This window comes from Tachyglossus aculeatus, chromosome X4, assembly GCF_015852505.1.
Source record: "Tachyglossus aculeatus isolate mTacAcu1 chromosome X4, mTacAcu1.pri, whole genome shotgun sequence".
NCBI classification, from domain to species: domain Eukaryota; kingdom Metazoa; phylum Chordata; class Mammalia; order Monotremata; family Tachyglossidae; genus Tachyglossus; species Tachyglossus aculeatus.
The window spans coordinates 40,526,808-40,537,034 of record NC_052098.1 but is presented as its reverse complement, the minus strand read 5'-3'; the positions used below and the strand labels follow the sequence as shown (position 1 = coordinate 40,537,034).

The window sequence follows — 10,227 nt, the reverse complement described above, 5'->3', positions numbered from 1 at the left end:
CTCTGTGCCTCAGCTCTCTCATCTGCAAAATGAAGATTCAATACCTGTTCGCTCTCCTACTTTGACTCTGGGACCTGATTATTGTGTATTTACCCAAGTGCTTAGTACAGTGCTTGACACATAGTGCTTAACAAATGCCACAATTATTATTTGACTGGCTTAAAAAAGCAAAAAAACCTGCAGAAAACATTCTGTCTCCACAATTTGAACTATTTTCATAGTAAAAAAGTAAAGGCCTAGAAAAATAGCTTAAAAGAGAAATTTGAGGGCAATGTGTAAGGTCCCATTGAAATATAAAGGACAAAGTACACAGATTTTGGATGCTCTTATTTCTGTTGTTTGAGCTGGAAGAGATCTCAAGAAATCATCACTTTGGTCAAGACAGGCAACAGCACTATGGATTCCAAGATAATCTGCACCTTTAGTACCAGCTGAGCCAGGGCCTGCTCAACTACATTCAGATGATTTGGCTCTTACCACTGAAGCTAAGGAGAAGTGTCATTTCCTGATGATCGTGACAGCTGTATTAATCACAAGGGATCATCTTTGAGATTTCTTGATGATACCAAATAAGGTTTTTGCATTTATTCCATGCAGCCATTCTGGAGGAGGTAATGAGAGACTTAGATGCAGGTGTTAGAATAAGCATCCATTTCTCTGAGAGACTTCTCCGACTCAATAGACTGTGAGCGGCATCCCAAGTCCTAGAGGCAGTCATTTGAAAATTGCTGTATGCACATAACTCCGTCCTAGAGACACACATCCAAAGAGACTTGCAGATGATTGTAGACCACTTTGCCAAATCAAGTCGGACCTTTCGGGCGGATGGTGAGTCTAAAGAAAACAGAAGTACCGATTCAGCTTGTATCGAAGGAGCCATAAACATAACCCAAAATGTACATAAGCAGTGGACTAATGAGCAGGAGACAGAGGAAGCATCTTAAGGTTACAGTCAAACAAAGCCCCACGTAATGCTGAATCCCAATTATCTGAAAACTGGAAGGTAATTGCAATAATTGATAATAGTAATAATAATGATGGCATTTATTAAGCACTTACTATGTGCAAAGCACTGTTCTAATTGCTAGGTAGGTTACAAGGTGATCAGGTTCCCCCTTCTAGACTGTGAGCCCACTGTTGGGTAGGGACCATCTCTATATGTTGCCAACTTGTACTTCCCAAGCGTATAGTACAGTGCTCTGCACACAGTAAGTGCTCAATAAATGCGATTGATTGATTGACTGATTGTCCCACGGGGGGCTCACAGTCTTCATCCCCATTTTACAGATGAGGGAACTGAGGCCCAGAGAAGTAAAGTGACTTGCCCAAAGTCACACAGCTGACAATTGGCCCAGCATGGCACACTGCATTCAGGAAAGAAGTGGTTCTTTTGGAGTAGAAACTTCCTAAGGATGGGAAGATGATGAAGAAAAAAAATGAGAACAGAGCCAGGCACTCCAAGTAACAAGCACAACAGAACAACAAAGGACAGTCTTTGTGTGTGGCCACTGTGGTTGGGACTGTGGGCCGTACATTGTCCTTTTCTGCCACCTTTATACCAACAAGATGAATTTCACTGCCAATGGAATTTTGTTGAGCGTGAAGGACAACTGTGTGTAGACCTGAGTACTCTGGAAGCACACTAGAAGAAGATATGCTGATGGTTGTGAACCATTTTTGAGACTTATTCTAGCACTATGGAATGACAAGCTGAAGGAGGTGGTGGTTATATACTAGCATGTGCCTGACAAAGTCTAATCAATTAATCAATCAATCAGCTGATAGTATTAATTGAGCACCTTCTGAGAATCAGGGGACCTGGGTTCTTATCCCAGCTCCTTGTCTGTGGTGTGATCTTGGGCAAGTCACTTAAGTTCTTTGTGCCTCAGTTTCCTCACCTGTAAAATGGGGATGAAATACCTGTTCTCCTTTCCCCTTAGACAGTGAGCACCATGTGGCACAGTGACTAGTCTGACCTGATTAGCTTGTATATACCCCAGTATTTAGTACTATGCTTGGTACATAGTAAGCACTAAGCCAATACTGCAGCTATTAATTATTACACACATGATGTGGAAAGAGGTGCCAGTCACTTACTGGCCTTATTGGTCTCATCCACCTTCAGGTGATAAAATATCACCTTCAGTAAAGTCATCTTTGAACCTGAAGAACAGATGGATATATGTATACCCTGCTCACTGTTTTCCTTTTGCAGTGTGAGCCTTATATTTTGAATCCTCCCATTCATTCATTGTCAGTCAATCATGTTTATTAAGCACTTTCTTTGTGCAGAGCACTGTACTAAGCATTTGGGAGAGTATAATATAACAATAAGCAGACACATTCCCTGCCCACATGAGCTTACAGTCTAGAGGGTGAGACCATAAATCTTGATTTCCCACTCCCAAACCTTTTCTAGTTTATATTTCTGAAATCCTTATTCTGTGTGGTCTCAGATCTTACGTTCTCTATGTCATTTATTCATTTATTCATTCAATTGTATTTATTAAGCACTAACTGTACTAAGCGCTTGGGAAGTACAAGTCGGCAACATATAGAGACGGTCCTTACCCAACAATGGGCTCACTCCTGTTTCAAAGAGCATCAAACGAAGCATAGGATTAATACTGCTCCCAACCTCCCCAAATCTTCCTCTTGCTTCATTTCATCAAGTCTGTGTCCATCTGCTGAGGTATCTCACTTTTGCCTTACTGTTTTGATTTGATAGAGTAGGCATGGATGTAGATTCAAAAATGGAGAGAGGCGATTGTGTGCCTTAAAGCCAGGTCAGGGCTTTCTGCTTGATGCGGAGAGGGATAGGGAAGTTTTATCAGGCAGAAACTCCTCTCCCTCGGCTTCCAGGCTCTCCATCACCTCGCCCCCTCCTACCTCACCTCCTTTCTCTCCTTCTACAGCCCAGCCCGCACCCTCCACTCCTCTGCCGCTAATCTCCTCACCGTGCCTCATTCTCGCCTGTCCCGCCGCGACCCCCGGCCCACGTCGTCCCCCTAGCCTGGAATGCCCTCCCGCTGCCCATCCGCCAAGCTAGCTCTCTTCCTCCCTTCAAGGCCCTACTGAGAGCTCACCTCCTCCAGGAGGCTTTCCCAGACTGAGCCCCCTCCTTCCTCTCCCCCCTCGCCCCCCTCTCCATCCCCCGTCTTACCTCCTTCCCTTCCACACAGCACCTGTATATATGTATATATGTTTGTACTGCATCAGCCTTCTCTCTGATCTCCCATCCTCGTGTCTCTCCCTACTTTAATCCATACTTCATGCTGCTGTCCAGATTGTCTTTGTCCAGAAATGCTCTGGGCATGTTACTCCCCTCCTCAAAAATCTCCAGTGGCTACCAATCAATCTGCGCACCAGGCAGAAACTCCTCACCCTCAGCTTCAAGGCTCTCCATCACCTCGCCCACTCCTACCTCACCTTCCTTCTCTCCGTCTACAGCCCAGCCCGCACCCTCCGCTCCTCTGCCACTAATCTCCTCACCGTGCCTCGTTCTCACCTGTCCCGCCATCAACCCCCGGCCCACGTCATCCCCCGGGCCTGGAATGCCCTGCCTCTGCCCATCCGCCATGCTAGCTCTCTTCCTCCCTTCAAGGCCCTACTGAGAGCTCACCTCCTCCAGGAGGCCTTCCCAGACTGAGACCCTTCCTTCCTCTCCCCCTCGTCATCCCCCCCATCTTACCTCCTTCCCTTCCCCACAGCACCTGTATATATGTATATATGTTTGTACATATTTATTACTCTATTTATTTATTTATTTTACTTGTACATATCTAGTCTATTTATTTTATTTTGTTAGTATGTTTGGTTTGTTCTCTGTCTCCCCTTTCTAGACTGTGAGCCCACTGTTGGGTAGGGACTGTCTCTATATGTTGCCAACTTGTATTTCCCAAGCACTTAGTACAGTGCTCTGCACACAGTAAATGCTCAATAAATACGATTGACTGATTGATTGATTGATTTGTACATATTACTCTATTTTACTTGTACATATCTATTCTATTTTATTTTGTTAACATGTTTGGTTTTGTTCTCTGTCTCCCCCTTCTAGACTGTGAGCCCACTGTTGGGTAGGGACTGTCTCTATATGTTGCCAACCTGTACTTCCCAAGCGCTTAGTACAGTGCTCTGCACATAGTAAGCGCTCAATAAATACAATTAATTGATTGATTGGAAAAATTCAGAGGGGAAGCAAAGAGATTGAGTACTGATAGCAGAAACTAGCTTAGTCAGGATTCTTACATTGAAAAGACAAATGAACTGCTGACATTCCCTGGGTGGAATGGTGGGGGTGGGGGTTGAGGGGGGCTGGGCAAGTGTGTTTCTAAGAGGTATTTGGAGCCCTCATATTAACTTGTTCCAGGTCTCCCCAGCTCTCCTCGACCTGGCAGGGGGCTCTTCTGGCAGAATGGGGCCCACACTAAAACAACTGGGACTTTCAATAAAAATCCCGGAGCTGGGAGCCAAAATAAACTTGTGAAAATTGTCTGTTTTTATGCAACCCCTACAAAAACCTCAGAGTGTTGAAATCACTGTTTAAAGAGATTTCCATTGAGTGCCAAAAGAAATTTCTCCTCAGCTCATTTTAAAATGCATATTTCATTTATTTGTTTACTTATTTATTTATTTATTTTAATGGCGAAACCAGAGTGAGTTCGATCTGCATTTTCTATCTGGAACCAGTTTTACCCCCATGCAGAACTGGCCAGTAAAAACAGAGACAGTTTACTGGCAGATGCTCTCTGAAACAACACAAAATAAGGATTTGAGGAATGTGGTGAGCTCAAGCTAAAATTTACAGGGAGAATTTTTGGAGGGAGGGCCAGAGAGGGTGTTTAATCCGTGTCATTCATTGAACTTGAAGGAAAAATATTTTGGGACAGTCACCAAAAAGAAAATGAAATGATTCAAACTTAGAGAATCTTTTCAGTAAATTACATCCGGGATTTTCTTTAGTGGAAGTTTTAGCCGGACAGTTTCACCGTAAATAAGTCAAAATGCCACGTGGCCTTTGGCAGTGTTTCCAGGTAGCATTTTCACAAAGATGAAAGGTGCATGGAACAATTTGTATCATTTGTGAGTCATTAAAAGATTTTCCTTAAGCAGCAAGAATGTGTCATCTGTTTTGTCCTTATTTTTATTGAGCAATGTGAGTTAAATTCCACTTTCCGTTTTAAGTCTGGAACTGCCCGGAATGTAGCAATCATTTTTATTAAGTGCTTACTGTGTGTAGAGCACTGTTCATTCATTCATTCATATTTATTGAGTGCTTACTGTGTGCAGAGCACTGTACTAAGCACTTCCTTCCTCTTCCCCCATCCCCCCTCCATCCCCCATCTTACCTCCTTCCCTTCCCCACAGCACCTGTATATATGTATATATGTTTGTACATGTTTATTTATTTATTTATTTATTTATTTATTTATTTATTTTACTTGTACATATCTGTAGTGTCTGACCCAGCATGGTGCCGCTTACTTACAGTCTTTTTTATTGCCTTTCATTACCTGCTTGGAAGTAGCACGTGGCTGTTTCCAACAGAAACTCCTAAAAAACAAACACGCACACGCACACACACACACACACACACACACACACACACACACACACACAAAGCTCTCACTAAATACCACTGATGGATTGTTTTATTGATTATATCTCTTGGTAGTAGACTGTGGGTCCATCTGAGAATAGAGGCCACTTCCAAGACTGTGAGCCCACTGTTGGGTAGGGACCGTCTCTGTATGTTGCCAACTTGTACTTCCCAAGTGCTTAATACAGTGCTCTGCACACAGTTAAGTGCTCAATAAATACGATTGAATGAATGAAATGAATGAATGACTCTATGGAAAACAGGTGCATATTTCTTGCTCTCTTTTAGCTGCTGTGTAATTTTTTTGATTCAGTTTCTAGGTCTTCTCTGACTTTCTGATCAATTTTATGGCTAAATCCTTGTCGCTTTATATATGGTTACTTTGAATGTAGGTGTTGGGCACAGGAAACAGGAGAACAAAGGAATTCGAGGCCTGGGGAGATTGATAAGGTTCTTTCCTGATTTTTCATGTCCCTGGAGTTCACTGGATTCTAAGAGGGCTTAGCTTTCTTTTCTTGTTCCTTTTCCTTTTCCAGAGGCCACTTCCTCTAATAAAACCTGTGTTCAGGTTACCTGAAGTTTACAGACAAAGGACTTTTAAAATCCACTAATCAGTACCAGATATGGATGAAAATTCATCTCTAAAAAAATTATTTAACTCAAAGTGGAAAATCCTTCTTGAATATCGTACAGTTTAGCCAGGGAAAAAGAATGAACCAGCCCCTCACTAAAGGCAGAGGGTAGCAGAGGAAAGAGAATTGGATGGTGCCAGCATTTACATATTTGTTTATGCCTTTCTTTTGAACTCGTTTGTAGGAATCAATAGTATTTATTCAGCACTTACTGTGTACTAAGCACTCAGAAGAGTACAATCCGAGTTGGCAGATACATATATATATATATATATATATATATAACATCAGATGTATATTCAATTATTTATTCTGATCCCCCTTTTGGAAAATATTTTTCTGTCTTTCTCCCCAACTAGAGTGAAAGCTCTTTATGGGCAGATATCATGTTTTGCACTTCTGTCGTACTTAACCACTTAGTATATAGTGCATGATACCTAGTGGGTGCTCAGTAACAATAATAATAATAATAACAATTGTGGTATGTGCTTACTATGGGTCAAGCACTGTACTAAGTGCTGGAGTAGGAACAAGATAATCAGTTCAGACAAAGTCCCTGCACTACATGGGGCTCACAGGTTAAGTGGGAAGGAGAACATGCATTGAATGCCCATTTTACAGATGAGGAAACTGAGGCACAGGGAAGATAAATGACTTGCCCAAGGTCACACAGCAACCAAGTGGCAGAGCCGGGATTAGAGTCAATTCAATCAATACCATTACCTTTACTGAATTTCAGTAACATCCAACTGGTGCTCCTATTATTATAGTTGAAACAATTGTCACCGGCAGGAGTTAGTCAGCTTCAAGACTTAGCATGGCCTCAGAGAAGACATTCAGCTGCTCATGGAGTAAGACCAGGAGCACTGGATCAGTGGACAATGGGAAAATGAAGGGTTTTAGTGGAGGGAAGAGCAGTATTTCTGCTGTCCTGTAAAACCTCTGATTTATTCCTTTCATGGCAATATATGTGATGAACAGCCACAGCTTCTTGAGAAAAAAATGAAAAACTAGCCCCAAATTCTTCACACAAGTGGGTGTGTCAGGAGGCGGGCAAGTTCTAGCCGCCAGGGCACGCTGCCTGAGTGAAGAGATGTATTTGGCTTTGGCCAAGAGCCATTCCAATTACTAGGAGAATGCCTGGAGCCTGAAGACTGCTCATGGTCCCACCCGCCCCCTGCCCGCTTCCCCCTCCCACCCCCAGGAATAGATGAAATGCTGGAGTGGTCTCAGATGACATAACCAGGATTAAAGAGAGAAACCCATCTTGAAAGTGTTGCCAATGAAGAAGGCCGAAGCAGTGGAAAAAGGTCTCGAGCCCTCCCTGGGGCCAAGCTGAGTTGTCCTCTGCCCTCGATATGAGGTGGAGCTGGTGTTTGGAAAGACCTGAGGGTGGTTGTCCAGAGAGCTAAGCCTGGATGTTTCTGATTTTGCCCACCAAGCAGATGGGGGCTTTTGGCTGGCTCCAGGAATAAAGGGCGGGAATCCAGCTCTATAAATAGGGATGGGTAGATGCTCTGGATTCATCAGCCTCCAGCCATTCTTCAGACTGCACCACACTGAGCATATTTCCCCTTAACTTTAAAGCCGTGGGTAATCTTGGGGAAATGTCATCCATATGCTTCTAGTTCATTTACACTTAAATCATCAAAGGGCTGTGTTGTAAGAGCTATTTGATGTCCAAGATGCCTTTGGAGCTGTTTTTTTATAAGCTCTTAAAAAGCCTTTCTCCCTTAAACATAGAATGGCATGTTTAGCCAAGACTAAATAAACTTGAACACCAAAAGCTTCAAATTTGGCTTGAAGTTCCATGCATTTCAAGCTAACTCTAAACTTGGGAAAGCACAAAAGGCATCTCCCTGAACCTTAGAGACATATTTTAATGAATGCCGAGAGGCCTGCAGTCTGGCAGCCACCCAGAACCCAGCAGGGGTCTTACAACCCTCGTTGTCACCAAAAATAGAGGCCCAGATTGCTTTCAGACTTGGCTGTTTTCTAATCCCCCAAAGGAGTGACTGGAGGCCAGGGCTGAGGGCTCAGAGCAGGATTATGTGGGAAAGTGTCAAACGCGGGTGGCTTTTGGTGAGTGAAAGTGGATGATTTCATGGTACTTTTTCAGAGGTGGGCTTTGGCACTGAAGGTCAGTGATCTTCCCCTCTCTGCTGTTCTGCAGGGCGCTCTCTGTTTTCTGGCCACTTGACTGTGGGGAGGGTAAGATAGAACCAACTTGCACTTCTGCACTAACTAAGCCCTCCTTTCTTCTTCTCCCACTCCCTTTGGGTCACTCTTATTCACTCCCTTTATTCATCCTCCTTCCCAGCCCCACAGCAGTTATGTACATCTCTGTAATTCATTTATTTATATTAATGTCTATTTCCCCAACTAGACCGTAAGCTTGTTGTGGGCAGGGAATGTGTCTGTTTATTGTTATAGTGTAATCTCCCAAGCATTTAGTACAGTGCTTCACACCCAGCAAGTGCTCAATAAATATGATTGAATGAATGAATTAACCAACTGTTCATCTAGTTTTATTCCAGGCAGTCCAGTTTTCAGTTGCTTTGTCTCCTGCCTGGCACCAGAAACTTTTATGTCCAGTATTTTCTTGTAAATTCCCAGCCTCCCTCCACCATGGGTCCCATGGCTCGGAAGCTGTGCTTGTGTTTGCAGACACCTGGGAAGAGAATATGAAGCCTTTGGTGGTTGACAGTCCATCGGGGATATGTACTAGGGTAATAATTGTGGTATTTGTTAAGCACTTATTCTGTGCCAAGCAGTGTACTAAGCCCTGGGGTAGAGACAAGATAGGTCAAACACAGTTCCTGTCCCACTTGGGTTCACAGTCTAAGAAGAAGGGGGAATAGTTATTGAATCCCTAATTTACAGATGAGGAAACTGAGGCAGAAAAGTGAAATGACTAGCCCAAGGTCACACAGCAAGCAGGCAAGTGGCAGAGCTGGGATTGGAACCCAAGTCTTCTGACTCTCAGGCCTGTCTTCTTTCTGCTAGGCCACTGTGTACCATAAAAGTTTCCGTATGCTATCATTACATGAGGTAGCGTGACCTACATAACATGTGTCTGTTCCTCCCAGGTTGGCAAAAGCATGTCTGCTCTCTGGGAGTGCTGATAGTGGCCACCCTAGGAAAGGGAAGGGGAAAGAGTGTGGGTACATGTGGGTACAGTATGTGACTGTAAACTAGACTGTTAGGTCATTTGGGCAGGGAATATGTCTGTTTATTCTTATACTGTAACCTCCCAAGTGCTTAGTACAGTGCTTTGTACACAGTAAGCACTCAGTAAATACAATTGAATGAATGAATGTGAGAAAGGGCATTTCTCAATGGTCCTCACAAACTATCTGCAAAGGTAATTGATATCTGGTTTTAAAGTGATGGAAAGAAGAGAGCCCCAGAGCACTTAAGGAATTTTACCAGGGACACATTCCCACAATTCCTGACTTCCAATTATTCTGCTGAAAAATAGATGACCTTATTCTTTCAGGAATATCTGCCACATTAGTGACGACAACTCTGGCTCCTTGGGAAGAGTTCATGCTGATTCATGTCCTGAATACAATCTGATGAAAAAGTCAAGCAGTTACCCAGCACCCATGAAGGATCTAGCCTGATTCCTCTACTTAAGGGTTTTGTACTCCAAGAATCTGAGGCCAGAAGACCAATTAATCTGTTGCCAGTCTGCAGACAACGCCACCCTTATACTATTTTCATCCACTCAATTTTTAAAGGCTCCCCAGAGAAAACAATGGAGCAAATAACCACAATGACTTGTAAGAAGAAAGTTTTAAAAAGGCAATAACATGTCTCCAGTGAAGTAAACCTGCTTTCTGTATTGTTTTTCTTCAGGGCTGAATGTAGGTGTTACTGAGGTTCTGTACCTTGGTATAAGAGACAGCTGGCATTTGTGCTTCCTTTCATTGGTTAGTCCTGGGTACCTTCATTTCTTGCTTTGCACTACTCCAATCAGCTTGTCGAGAG

General features: G+C 43.3%; 1 long non-coding RNA gene across 1 annotated transcript; it reads right to left on the bottom strand.

Moving 5' to 3' along the window:
* Positions 1-343: 343 nt before the first annotated feature.
* LOC119948216 lies at positions 344-10,183 on the bottom strand. Its single transcript, XR_005456630.1, has 3 exons — positions 10,128-10,183; positions 6,958-7,100; positions 344-834 (listed from the first exon to the last, which is right to left on the bottom strand). It is a non-coding gene; the product is annotated as an uncharacterized LOC119948216 (long non-coding RNA).
* Positions 10,184-10,227: the final 44 nt, after the last annotated feature.